Here is a 14,079-nt window from a genome sequence, read left to right as displayed (position 1 = left end):
GACTCCGGGATGGGAAGTAACTCTCCCAGAGCCAAACAGCTGGTTAGGGGCAGAGCGGAGATTTGAACCCAGGCGGATTGGCTCCATATCCTGGGCCCCCACCCTAACCTGTACGGCCTGTGAGCAAGGACTTGGTAACATGTAGCTGCTTGTCTTCAGGGGGTCCTGCAGGTCCAGACACATCACAGTGATTAACGCAAGTTCATCCCCCCACTCCCACCCCCACGGCCTTGTGTACATTGACGTCTGTCCTCCTCCAGTGTCTGCTCCCTTGTCTCCAGGACCTGTCTCTAACCACCTCTAACCCGTGTCTCGTCACAGCCATTCTGTTGCCGGGGGATCCGTTGTCTGATTTCCCATAAACCTCTTCTCCAGGCTAACCTTTGTCTCTGTTCCCCGTGGGAACTCTCATGGATTTCTCATTCACGGATGTGTATTAGTCCACCTGCCAGGCACTGGGCTGGGCACAAATGGAGCCTGATCTCTTGGTCCTCCCCCTCCATCAGGCAGACCAGGGGTCCCTGCCCCATTCTGACCACTCCTCAGGGGACTCTCCAGTTTTGCTCTGTCCCTCTTAATGCTGAGGTCAAAAAAGTCAGCCCAGCAATGTTTTGAGCCTCCACAGCTACCCTGGGGAGCGGGCAAGAAAGCACTTTCTGTCCCCCTGTTACAGATGAGACCACTGAGGCCCAGAGAGGGGAAGTGACTTTCCCAAGGCCACACAGCAAACTCAGGTTTCACAAATTCCTGCGGCTGGCTGCAGCCTCTTAACTCTCGGGGTGACACTTTCCTTGGCTCTGGGAAGGGGGGCAGAGCGGGAACTTCCCTGCAGAGGGGACGGGGAGCACCTGCAGGACCGTGGCCTTCTTGGCATCCCTCCCTGCTGGGATTTGCAGGGCCTGGCTGGTGGAGGCAAAATCACCGCCTACTTCAATTCTTCGCCCCCATCAGGAGCACCTGATGTCCTACCCCTAGTCTGATAAACATAAAAGCTAAAAAAAAAAAAAAAAAAAAAAAAAAAAAAAGCCTGGGAAGTTAAAATTAGTTTCCCACCTTCTTCTGCCCCAGAAAGAGCGAACAAGTCACCTGGAAGGCACTCTTCCTTTCTGGGATGAGAGAGGGGTGCTGGGGCGGGGGTGCAATGGTGGGGCTTGTGTTCCTCCCACCCCCTCCGTTTCTTCCCCCCGGAGAAAGCACAGCTGCCTTCCATTTTAATGTTACACGGTGAAGGAGAGTGGTTTTGCTGCAGGCCCGACGCATCCGGGCTTAGCCTGTGGCTGGGAGGGGGGGTCCTGCCTGGCATAGCCTGGCAGTCACGGCCAGCTCCAGGCAGCAGCCAAGAGCAAGAGGGGCTGGAGGTGGGGAGGTACCAGGGATCCCGGTTCAGTCCAGGCCTTGCCCTGACTCCCAGTGGACCGAGAGCCCCTACCTTCCCCTGGCGGGGCCTCAGTCTCCCCATCTGTAAAGTGGGCTCACTCCATCTACCTGGGTGGGATCGGGCGAGGTGGGCGAGGGAGAAGGGACCTTCCCTAATTGGATGCCACCTCCCGTGTAGACACTAGGCAGGGGACAGGAGTGTAGTCACAACCCCACGTAACCATTCAGATTGCTATCACTCGGCACATCTGGACATGGAGAAACTGAGGCTCGGGGAAGCCGGCTGTGCTGGTGGTCAAGCCTGCGTCTTGGTAACTGTAGGCTCCCAGCTCTTTCCAAACAGCCCGTCTGACTGTGTTCTGCAAACTCTTTGCCTTCCGAGCCTGAGTGACCATTGCCAGGATCGTCCCGATAGCAACCCACGCTCCACGGCGGCCCTTCGCCCTGCCCTCCACTCGGAGCCCGAGCCCTCTCCCAGCTCCCACCGTCCCCTGTACCCCCCACCCCACCCCACCCCACCCCACCCCAGAGCCGGTCCTGCTGCATTCCCACACCCTGCGCAGGGGGAGTGGCCCTCCACACCCACCCCCGACTCAGGAGCTTCCCACAGAGAATGACAGAGGGAGCAGGGATGGCAGTTTCCATAGCAACGCTGGGTTTCTCATTCCCAGCACATAAAATGCCAAACCAGGGCTGAGGGGGTGCAGCCCCCTCTCTCATTGGAGAAGATCCTCTCCTCCGCTCCCACCCCTGGCAGACCAGGAAGGCAGGGACGGGGCCGGGACTCTTGACCCAAAATGGCATTAACCTCAACCCCATGGCGGCAGCCCACCGAGGGCTGAGGGTGGCCTGAGGGAGTCCTCAGCTAGTCTGCAACCTCCTGGGCAGAGAGAGGGAAGGGGAGAGGGGACAAGATGTCACACACACCCCCTCCTGGGAGGGGACTGTCCATAAGGAGCGATCCCTGCCGATACACAGAGGCTGCCGGCACACGGGCACGATGCCCGCCCTCACTGTCACCCCGGGCCTGGCCTTGGGGTCGGGGGACCCGGGTCTCACCAGGCCCTGCCACTGATCTGATGTGTGGCCTCTGCTCTCTGAGCTGGAGTTTATTCATCTGTACAATGGGAGAGAAAAGAGAATCCAGCACCGTGATGCTGTGCTTGGCGTCTCGGAGAGCAGCACGGGATGTGTGTTCCTATTGCTTTGTTATTATTAGTAATAATAACATTGAAACCCAACCCCCTCAGCCTGGCAGGGGACCTCCCACAGCCCTCCGCTCTGCCCTAACCACTCGCTCGCCCCGTGAGCCGATCCTCATGCCCCACCAGGCCAGCTGCTTGGCTCCCTGCCTGTGAATTTATTTTTTTTTAATATATTTTTATTGATTTCAGAGAGGAAGGGAGAGGTAGAAAGAGATAAAAACATCAATGATGAGAGAGAGTCATTGATTGGCTGCCTCCTGCACATCCCCTACTGGGGATCGAGCCGGCAGCCCAGGCATGTGCCCTTGACTGGAATCGAACCTGGGACCCTTCAGTCCGCAGGCCGATGCTCTATCCCCTGAGCCAAACCGGCTAGGCCCTGACTGTGGATTTAACTGAATCAGAGGGGAGCCGGTGCACCCAAAGTGCAATCCCATCTCATGAGCACCTGCTATGCACCAGGCTCTTCCCGACTCACTCAGCCTCCCCAGCAGCCCTCTGAGGAAGGTACACGTATTGGCTCCATTTTGCCATGAAAGACGCTGAGGGGCAAGAACCTCTGAAGCTCTTCCCAGGCCACCCAGGAAAGCAGCGGAGGCGAGATTCCAATCCAGACACCCCGACTCCAGTGCCCATGCTTTCGATTCCTTTGCTCACAGGCAGAAACGTTCTGCATAAGACGTGGGCTGGAACTTGTCCACGTGGTTTTGCTCCCGGGAGGAGCAGAGGAGAGACCCTGGAGATCAGTGTAGACAGGTGGCATAAAGATGCCACCACAATGGCTCCAGGTGGACTCCTGTGGGGCCAACCTCGGGGGCAGGCGGCTGAAAGGTCTTTTCAGAGCACGGATGCCTGATGTGAATTGGAGAAAAGGGTGGTTATAGCAATCATTAATAAAACGTGCCTCTGCTCCCCACACACCTCTAACACAGTTCAGTCTTTTGCATTCTGTTTTACAGCCCTCTGTGATACTGAATTTGAAGGATGGTCAGAAATAGAGAAACAGAGGCTACAGGGGCCGAAGGGAAGGTGGAAGATGTGGGAGGAGGGTGGAAAGGGTTGGGAGGTGAAAGGCAAGGAGAACGTGGGGATGGGGATGGGAACGGGCAAGAGTAAGAAGAGGCTCGAAAAACTGCCATGGGATTGAGATCCTCTTCAGTTTGATTTCAAAGATGAGCTGGTTTGGCTCAATGGATAGAGCATCGGCCTGCGGACCAAAGGGTCCCAGGTTCGATTCCGGCCAAGGGCACATGCCTGGGTTGCAGGCTCGGTCCCCAATAGCTTCATGTCTCTTCAGGATGGCATGACATGAAGACAATACTAGGGATGCAATAGCCTGGAGATAGGGGTGACCTTGGTAACAGGCATCCCCACATCCCCACCACCACCACCAAATTCCCAGACATTTTTATCCAGGCTTCCGCAGGGCGTGGACTTGGAGAGTTCACACTAACATTTTGGAAGCCGTCAGGGGTAGGAAGGCTCCATCTGACATCTGGATTCCATAGGAATCATTGACGACTAAAAAGGTGACAAGGAAGTCCGAGACAGCCGGGCCGGTGTGGCTCAGTGGTTGAGCATCAACCTATGAACCAGGAGGTCACGGTTCAGTTCTCAGGGCCCATCCCGGGTTGCAGACTCAGTCTCTGGTGGGGGACATGCAGGAGGCAGCCGATCAGTGATTCTCTCTCATCATTAATGTTGCTATCTCTCTTTTCCTCTCCCTTCCTCTCTGAAATCAATAAAAATATACTTTTTTTTTTTTAAAGAAAATTTGAGATTCCCATCCTCTCCCCTGCCAGCTAGCAACTGAGGAATAATGGAGACTGAAGCACCACTCGGCTTCCGGCGGCTGGAAGAGTGTAACCCGCCAGAGCACAGCCTACAGTTTGGCTCAATGGATAGAGCGTCAGCCTGCAGACCAAAGGGTCACTTTAGATGGAGTTCATCTGCAGGACGGGGGATTCTCCTCAGCTCGTTTCTTCTGTCCTCCCCAATTCCAGCAAGTGTCTAGACCAGACATCTCTAACCTCCGCGTGTCCGACCGGCTGAGTCCTCGAAGCCAAGGCAGCATCTCCGTGACGTGGGTTAGGCAAGGGCGGCCCGGAAAGGGAGCTCTCATCAGATAAGCCGGCCAAGGCGGCCCACTGGGACTTCCCGCTCTGGAGAATCACCTTACCAGCCCCTTGATGAAGGCTTCCTGAGTATTTTCGCCAGATCTGAGATACTGAGGGTGGACATCAGGCTGCCGTCTCCCTCCCTGGAGGCCCTTCCAGGAACCAGACCCTAAAAGCTGCCGAGTCCCTACCAGGCACCCGACGGCCCACGCTCAAAACCGACGAGCGACCCTTGACTCCTATCTGGCTCTCACTCACTCCGCACGTCCAGGCTGTCAGCAAGGCCGACTGGCTCTGTCCACCTAAATCTGTCCACTTGTCACCACCTCCGCTGCCTTGCCACCTCCCGTCCAGCCCAGCCACCGTCATGCCAGGCCTGGGCGCAGGTCTCAGCCCCTCGCTGGTCTCCCGGCCCCCACTCCTGGCGCTCTGCACCCCATTGTCCACAGAGCAGCAGAGCCCTCCTGTTCAAACAAACCAGATCGCACCCTCACTGGTTCAGTTCAGTGACTAGGGCGTCGGCCTGCAGACCAAAGGGTCCCTGGTTCGATTCCTGTCAAGGGCCACGTACCTTGGTTGCAGGTTTGATCCCCAGCCCTGGTTGGGGTGTATGCGGAAGGCAACCAATTGATGTGTCTCTCTCACATCGATGTTTCTCTCTGTCTCTCCCACTCCCTTCCACTCTCTCTAAAAATCAATGGAAAAATATCCTCGGGTGAGGATTAACTAAAAGGAGACGAACAAAGCAGATTGTGTCGTGAGGCCCCCTCTCCTTCAACCAAACCCCAAGTCCTCACTGTGCCCGAAGCCCCTCCAGGTGCTGGGCCTGCCCGCCCACCTTTCCCCCCCTTCCCTTCCTCTCCCCGCTGGCTCCCTCCCTTCCAGCCCCGCAGGTGTCCGTGCTGGTCCCTGAACACACCAAACGTGTCCCTCCCCCAGGCCCGCGCACTTGCTGCTCCCTCTGCCTGGCGTGTCCTTCCTCCGGATGTTTGCACCGCTCACATCTCTTTATTTGAGTCTTTGCAAATGTCACCTCTTCAAAAAGCCCTCCGCTGACCGTCTTCTCTACAATGGCGTCTCCCCCCACTCCCCTGCCCTGTTTTATTTTTCTCTGTAACATTTACCACTGCCCGTCACTTTCTTTTATTCTTCATCGGTTACCCGTCACTGCCCCTCTCTTGCATGACAAGGCTCCTAGCTGTTTAACTAGTGCCAAGGGCTTTGTTTTCCCCGCTCTGAGTCCACCTTGGCAAACCGTAGCCGCTCCATCATTATTTTTTCAACAAATGAACGAGCCATGTGTTGAAACGAATACACGTATTAAGTACCAGGAAAGAGATTCCATCATTAGAATAGTGCAGTGACTGTAAGGATCATGAGGTCCCCGGATCAGCAGCAGCAGCATTACCTGGACGTTGGTTACAGACGCCAATTCACGGCCCACCTGAGACCTACCAGGCCAGACGGTGCAGGCGGCCCAGCCACCTGCTTTCCCAAGCCCTCGGAGAGCCCGGCTCTCGCTCGCTGACTCATGTTGTTCGGGGGCACTGACTTCCGTCCCAGAGGCCGGCGGAGAAATGGTTTTCCGCGTAGTGAACACGGTGTGGACCAAAGGCCCAAATGAATGCGTGTGGAATTGTACACAGAAGGTTCGCATTTTCTTCCATCTTTTAGACAGTCTTTCTGCGGTAAGAAGGATTTTTTTTGATCCAAATATTATAAAAACTGTACAAACAATAAGTACAAATTTGCCCTTGGGAAAGTGAAATAATTTTTTTCCTTTTTAGCATTGGTGTGGGTGACAGCAGGCATCCCCAAGTTGGATGGCGTTACGGAACTTAACCCGATGAGGAGAGGGGGGAGAGAGAGAGAGAGAAAGATGGCAGTTCCACTCGGAGTCATTCCATGAGCCTAAGTTCAGGCCCCTCTCCTCTGCACCCACCCCCACCCCAGGGCACATGCAGAAATGTGAAGGACATTTTGCTGCGCCATGATGGCGGTGCAACTGGCATTTAGTGGGAGGGGAACGGCTGCACGAAAAGACCCGCACAGCCAAGAACCCAAGAACGGCCCGCCCCGCCTGCCACAGCCCCTCTGCCAGCCGAGCATCCCTGGCCCAGAGCGAGTGCACCTCCGGGCCTTTCTCTCCATCCTCCTCCATTCCTGCGCCTCCCTCCTGGAGCTGGAGCCCAGTGTTTCCTCTGCCTGCACCCTAACATCTGGCCAGAGGTGAGGAGACGGGTATGAGAGCCAACGCGGTAGGAAAAGCGGCCGTGCTGGTCCAGTCAGACAGCGCGGGGCTGGCTGCGTCCTCCCCAGCGCTGTTCCCCTGGCCAGGCGGTGACTCCCTGCAAGGCGCTGGCTCTAGATCCCAACCTCTGCAGACGTTTTGTTTTTGTGGCCAAGTTCAGGGGTCTCCCCGGCGAGCCCACCTGCCTGCATGCCGGGTCAGTGGGCCTCACCACCTCACGCTTGCTCCCCGGCTTGGCCCCATGCACAGGTGCTGCTGAAACCCCTGAAGGAATTGTGTCATCCTGACTGCTGAGGTTTCTTTCCACTAAAAATACATCCTGAAACTGGGGCATGATGAAGGATTACTGACAAACGGCGAAGAGGAACAAATAGACTCTGAGGCCATCCGATTCCTCACTGAGTCACCTCCCAACATGCACCACTGTCATCGGTTAACGCGCAGGCGGCCCGGGGAGGCCCCAGGGGCTTCTGAGCGTCATTAGGCAATGCCCCTGATGTCACGCAACCCCTGGTTTCAGGAAGGAGTAAACAGAAGAGTGGCGACAGGAAAGTGACTTTGCTCTGGGCCACATGTTGGGCTCGCTCCCAGGCCCAACCTTTGGCCCCTGGAGCTGTGTCTGCGCTTCCTAAGGAGGCACAGGCCTCTCCGAGGGGCAGTGAGGGCATCCGCAGTGCTATCAGTAAAGAACGCTTTCAGCTTCAAGTTACAGAAAACCAGCTCCATGCCCGCTCCACGGTGAGGGCTAGTGTTCACCTAAGGAGACTGCAGTGGGGAGTCCCAGGTTGGGGTGCTGGCTCAGCAACGTCGACAACTTCGAGAACAGGCTCTCTCCACTCCGCCTTTCTGAGCATTATGACCTTTTAGTCCCAAGCTGATTGCCTCATGTCATACAACGGTTGCCACAGCTCTGGCTATCAAGGCCTTATAAATAGTATCCAAAGCTAGAAGGAGCTATCCAAAAAAAAAAAAAAAAAAAAGGTTCTTTCTCCCTGGGCAGCCCTCTCTACCCAGAGTTTTTTTGTTTTTGTTTTTAATATATTTTTATTAATTTCAGAGAGGAAGGGAGAGGGAGAGAGAGAGAGAGAAACATCAATGATGAGAGAGAATCATTGATCAGCTGCCTCCTGCACGCCCCCCACTGGGGATCGAGCCTGCAACCTGAGCATGTGCCCTTGACCGGAATGGAACCTGGGACCCTTCAGTCCCCAGGCCAACGCTCTATCCACTGAGCAAACCAGCTAGGGCTACCCAGGGTTTTAGTAAAGAAAAAAATATCCTTACATCTCATTGGCCAGAACTGGGTCACATGCCTGCTCCTATATACCAATCACTGGCAAAGGAGAATGAGATCATCGGGCTCGGTATTAACCAATCAGGATTCACCCCTGAGGCTGGCCATACTGCAGGGCCACCAACCAAGGCTCTCCCTGCAGGGCCTCATCTGTGAAATGGGGTCCATTCATTCCCACCACATATATTTAGAGTGAGGATCACTGAACAAAAACACAGAAATATAATTGCCAGAAATATTATTCTTGCAATTGTGAGAAAGAAGAAATCTATAAAAATAGACCTTTGATCATTAGAGAAATACCTTCTAAGAAGAGATGAGCTGCAAGATGTTGCTAAGAGACGTTTGTACTCACCACAGACCAAGCGTCTTCGGTAGAATGAATCCAAGGAGGGAACTCCCAGAATCACACAGAGACCTGGGTGTCGAAGAGAGGACAGGAAGAATGTGAAGACTGAAAAGGAGGGGAATGGAGATGTGACTTGACTCCTGGGCTGCACCCACAGCCCTGCCTGTGCGCCTGGCTGCTGAGGGTGCCAGGGAAGGCTAGAGGAACAGGGGGATTGGGGAGCTGCCTGCTGGTTTTCTGGAAGGAGGTGCTGAGGGCAAGCTTTGGAAACCTCCAGGGAGAGGGTGAGGAGAGCCACATGGAGGAAGGAGCAACAAGCAGGGAGGTCTGGGCTGAGCAGGGTTGGGAGACATGGGGTTGGAAGGCTGGCTGGGGCAGTGGGAGAACCCAGCCCCCCAGGCAGGCACCTGCACTGCCCTCTCAGGTCCACCTCTGCTGCCCTGAAGGACCTGCTCAGTTGCTCTAGTCTAGAGAGGTGTCAGCTTTCCTATCTGTGAAATGGGAGTTCTCATTCTCTCATTCATTAGCCACTCATTCAACAGATTCTTACTGAACTCCTGCATAGACATGCCGGAGAATCTGGAGGCAGGCCTGGGGTCTGGACTCTCAGTGAGAAGGAGAGGTCCCAAGAAGGAGTGGCGGGTAGACCAGACTGGACCCTGGGGCCACATTATAGACTTGGTATTTTATCCTCAGAGAAATGGGAAGCCACTGAGTGACTATCAGCAGGGTAACAACACCATCATTGTTGTGTTTCAAAAAGAAATCTCTCAGGAGGTTGGGGGCAAGTTAAATGTCCATCAATAAGGGATCAAGTGAACAAAGTATGGGACAGCCATACAAGGAAAACCTATAGCTATTTTTAAAAAAGAGCAAGGGGGCCGAAACCGGTTTGGCTCAGTGGATAGAGCGTCGGCCTGCGGACTGAAAGGTCCCAGGTTCAATTCCGGTCGAGGGCATGTACCTTGGTTGCGGGCACATCCCCAGTGGGGGGTGTGCAGGAGGCGGCTGATCGATGTTTCTCTCTCATCGATGTTTCTAGCTCTCTATCCCTCGCCTTTCCTCTCTGTAAAATATCAATAAAATATTAAAAAAAAAAAGAATAAAAAAAAAAAAAAAAAAAGAGCAAGGGGGCCCTAGTTGGTTTAACTCAGTGGATAGAGCATCAGCCTGCGGACTGAAGGGACCTGAGTTCTATTCCGATCAAGGACACATGCCTGGGTTGTGGGCTCAATCCCCAATAGGGGGCAACCAATCAATGATTCTCTCTCATCATTGATGTTTCTATCTCTCTCTCCCTTTCACTCCCTCTCTGAAATCAATTTTAAAAAATGTATTAAATAAATAAATAAATAATAAAAAAAGAGCAAGGGGGTGACTCTTCGCATACAGAGAGGGTACAGTCTCTAAGATACATGAACTGAGCCAGGCCAGAGTCACGCAGGGTTCCGCATAGACTACCGTGTATGGCACACAGCAGGAAGAGAAAATACCTACAGGTGACCCTTGAACAACACAGGTGTGAACTACCCGGGCCCACTTACATGCAGATTTTTTCACTAAATACTGTAAATGTATTTTCTCTTCCTTATGATTTTCTTAACAATATTTTCTTTTCTCTAGTTTAACTTATTGTAAGTATATCATACATATAACATGCAACATACGTGTTCATTAACTGTTTATGTTATCAGTAAGGCTTTGGACAACAGTAGGCTATTCATAGTTAATCTGTTGGGGAGTCAAAAGTTATATGTGGGTTTTTGACTGTGTGGGGGTCAGTGCCCCTGACCCCTGTGTTGTTCAAGGTCAGTTGTATGCATTTACATACTCATATATGCACAGAACACTTCTGGAAGAATTGTTAAGAGACTAGTAAGTATATTCATTTTCTCCAGAGAGCGAAGCGGATGAAGGGGAAAATGAGACTTTTCGCTGCACACCTTTTGTGCCTTTTTAATTTTGAACTGTGTGTTTCTTGATTTAGATAGGTAGAAAGATGATAGATAGGTAGATAGATAGATAGATAGATAGATAGATAATAGATAGATAGATAGATGATAGATAGATAGATGATAGATAGATAGATAGATAGATAGATAGATAGATGATAGTTAGATAGATAGATAGATAAATAGATACATAGATACATAGATACATAGATACATAGATAGATAGAGCAAAACATTACAAATAAAGTGGTTCCTCTGGCTGATGGGCTAGAGTAGAGGCAGCAGGTCAGTGAGTCATTAGCCAGAGCTGGTAGCTTGGCCTGGAGTGAGGTGGGGATAGAGAGAAGTGGATGGAGTCAAAGACAGGCAGGAACTAAGACGGAGTTCTCCCTACAGGCCCTCCTGTTGTGATCTGTCACTGTCTGAATGGGCAAGAGAACCTGAGTCAGGAGACACTGTCCCCGGGAGAGCTCTCCTCCAGCAGGCGGTCTGACAGGCACCTGCTGTGCACCTGGCAGCCGGTGTGGAGCCTGGGACGGACAACCCTGGGGCCTGAGCATAAAAAGCAAGGGCTCCTGTGGGGAGGGGAGGACCCCTGGGCAGCCCCTCCTATCTTCACCTCTTCCTCACCAGTCAACCTCCCTCACAGAACTGAGGATGTCAGAGCTCTCAGGGGCCCTAGCTGTGGTTCCAGGCAAACACACCGTTCCTTGGTGTCCCACGTGGCACTCACACCTCACCTCACCTAGGGTGACCCCCTTCTACCTGATAGCTCACAGGAAACATTTCCTTATGGAGGAAGAAGCTAATCCTCGATTTATGATGTGGGGGGAGTGTTTCTTTATACATATACTAGAGGCCCAGTGCACGAATTCGTGCATGGGTGGGGTCCGGCCGGCCCACCCCCATCAGGGCTCATCAGGGCCCGGCCAGCCAGGGGGAAGGGCCGAGGGAGGTTGGCCAGCCAGCCCACCCCCGATGGGCCCAGTTGGCTGGCCTCAGTGCACGGCATAGCTACCGGTCGTTCCCGTTTTCCAGTTGTTCCGGTCGTTTGGTTGATAGGCTTTTATATATAGAGATTAATTTATCTTAGAGAGAGGGAAAGAGAGATAGAAACATCCATGAGAGAGAAACATTGATCAGCTGCCTCTTGCATGACCCCTACTTGGGATCAAGCCCACAACACGGGCATGTGCTCTGACAGGGAAGTGAACCAAGACCTCCTGGTTCCTGGGTCCACTGAGCCACACCAGCTGGGCAAGGGGGGATGTGTTTCTTGAATGGAACAGTTGACTTCTGGTGAGAATGCAAATGTCCTTGGGAGAGACAACACAGGAAGCTGTAATTCACCCAAGAAAACTACAAAGCAACCCTCATCATGCTGTGAGTCACCTGGTCCCAGACAAAGGAACACAGTTCACCCACCAAAGAGTAGTTCCAGTTTAGGAGTTTGTTATAAAGTCAAATATACCTCTACCATCTGCCCTACAATTACTCTCGTGTATTTACACAAGAGAAATGACACTGTATGTCAACGCAGAGGCTTCTAGATGAATGTTCACAGCAGCTTTTTTTATAACAACCATAAACTGGAAGACAACCCAGATGTCCATCCACTGGCGAATGGACACACTGTGGTACATCCACACCCTGGAATATTACTCAGCGACCAATAGGAAAAACACGGCCACGTGCGGCCACATGGATGACTCTCAGACGCTGCATGTGAAGGGAAGGAAACCAGGCACAAAAGGCTGATTGCTCTGTGAGTCCCATGGCCAGAGTGTGCGGTTGGTGGGAGCAGGGAAGGTCCCAGAGAGAGCCTGCCTGGGCCTGGGGAGGGAGGCGCGGAGGGAGCTAGGAGGTGGGCCGGGGGAGCTAAAACCCAATAGGTTTTTCAGACACTCATGATGAGCAGAGGAAAAGGAGGGAAAGAAAGATCCGGGTCGCTAAAGCCAAGGCAGCTGCTGAATGAGGCCAAAGGAGGGAAGACCGGAAGGCAGGATCTGACTTCTCCCATCTGCTGGGAGCAATGGCCCCAGGCCATAAGGCAGGATGAATGAATGAAGCCACCAATGAATTAAACCAATATTTATTCACCACCACTCAATCCCAGGGTCTGCACCAGACGCTTTCACTAATACTAACTTACTTAATTTGTGTAATAAGCTTGTAAAATAAGTGTTATTATTCCTAAAGTTTCCCTGGGCAAACACATGCGGAGTGCTCACTCATGTGCCAAGCTGTCCACTGAGCCCTGGAGACACAGATGCGAGAAGGTAGACTAACCAACTTGAACCCCCGGGTTTGAATCATAATTCCACATTTTACCAGCTTGATGCCAGCAGGAAGAGAACATACCTACAGGTGACCCTCTGCCTCAGACTTCCTCATCTATTAAATGGGCATATTAGCACCTTACCCAGGACTGTTAGAAAGCATGGCACCCTAACCGGTTTGGCTCAGTGGATAGAGTGTCGGCCTGCAGACGGAAGGGTCCTGAGTTCGATTCCAGTCAAGGGCACGTACCTTGGTTGCAGGCTCCTCCCCGGCCAGGAGGCAACTAATGGATGTGTTTCTCTCACATCGAAATTTCTCTCTGTCTTTCCCTCTCTCTTCCACTCTCTCTAAAAATCAATGGAAAAATATCCTTGGGTGAGGAAGAAAGAAAGGAAGGAAGGAAGGAAGGAAGGAAGGAAGGAAGGAAGGAAGGAAGGAAGGAAGGAAGGGAGGAAGGAAGGAAGGAGGGAAGGAGGGAAGGAAGGAAAAAAGGCTGCCTGTGTGTCCAGGAGTCCTTGACCGCAGCTGATTGGAGGAGGGAGTGGGTGCCCACATCAGCAGCCAGCCATTGGCCAGGGGCTCATGATAACGCCTATGATGGAAAGATGAGCTGAGCCCATCGGGCCTCTCTGTGAGTGGGAAATGCAGAGAATGAGCAGAACAAGAGCAGTGATGGACTCACATGGCCCCACGGGGCTGGAAGGGCACACGGATGCTTCAATGTCCTGGCTTTTGAAAGGTCCCTTTGTTTGACTAATGAAGCCCTGTCTCCTGTTTCTCCAAGCCACTCACTTGTCAATGCATTTCCCGTCCAACGTCCCCTGCGCACCTGTGAGCTGAGGGGAAAGAGGCCACTCACCTCGTGTCCTGATGAGAAAGCAGGTGCGCGGAGCAAAGGGACTTGTGGGCACGCAGCCGGCCGTGGGGAAGCTGCACGCAGAGTCCGGTCTGGCTCTGCATCGAGCTCCCTCCATGACATCAGGCTTCTCCTTCCACCCGGTCCGCCGGGCGTTCGAGAGGAAATCTTGTGCACTTTGTAGTGGAGTGAGAAGCAGCAGCATCTATATTGCCGTCAGCTCCGAGATACGTTCAGGGTTGGAAATGTGGAACATCTTGTTCCAGCCTTTATTTAGTACGTGGTTCAGATCCAGGCCCCGCACACAGAACCGCCGAGGCTGGCTCTGGTCCCCGTGCCAGCGCAGCACCCATGCACATGAGTAATTTCCCAAAGTGGGCAGCCCTGAGTCCTGCCAG

At 53.1% G+C, this 14,079-nt stretch overlaps 1 protein-coding gene across 1 annotated transcript in view; it reads right to left on the bottom strand.

The window, feature by feature from the left end:
• Positions 1-13,809, bottom strand: part of RASD2 (RASD family member 2) — a 39,780-nt gene extending 25,971 nt beyond the window's left edge. Inside the window, exons 1-2 of the mRNA XM_080660649.1 lie at positions 13,685-13,809; positions 8,600-8,662 (exon numbers count right to left, since the gene is read on the bottom strand). The gene's annotated coding sequence lies outside the window, so the exon portion shown is untranslated. The remainder of the gene's footprint in view (positions 1-8,599; positions 8,663-13,684) is intronic.
• Between the last annotated feature and the right edge of the window lie 270 nt (positions 13,810-14,079).

This window comes from Plecotus auritus (genome assembly GCF_963455305.1).
Source record: "Plecotus auritus genome assembly, chromosome: 3".
Lineage (NCBI taxonomy): Eukaryota > Metazoa > Chordata > Mammalia > Chiroptera > Vespertilionidae > Plecotus > Plecotus auritus.
Note: the sequence above shows the minus strand (reverse complement) of the source record. Positions and strands in the feature narration are given on the sequence as shown.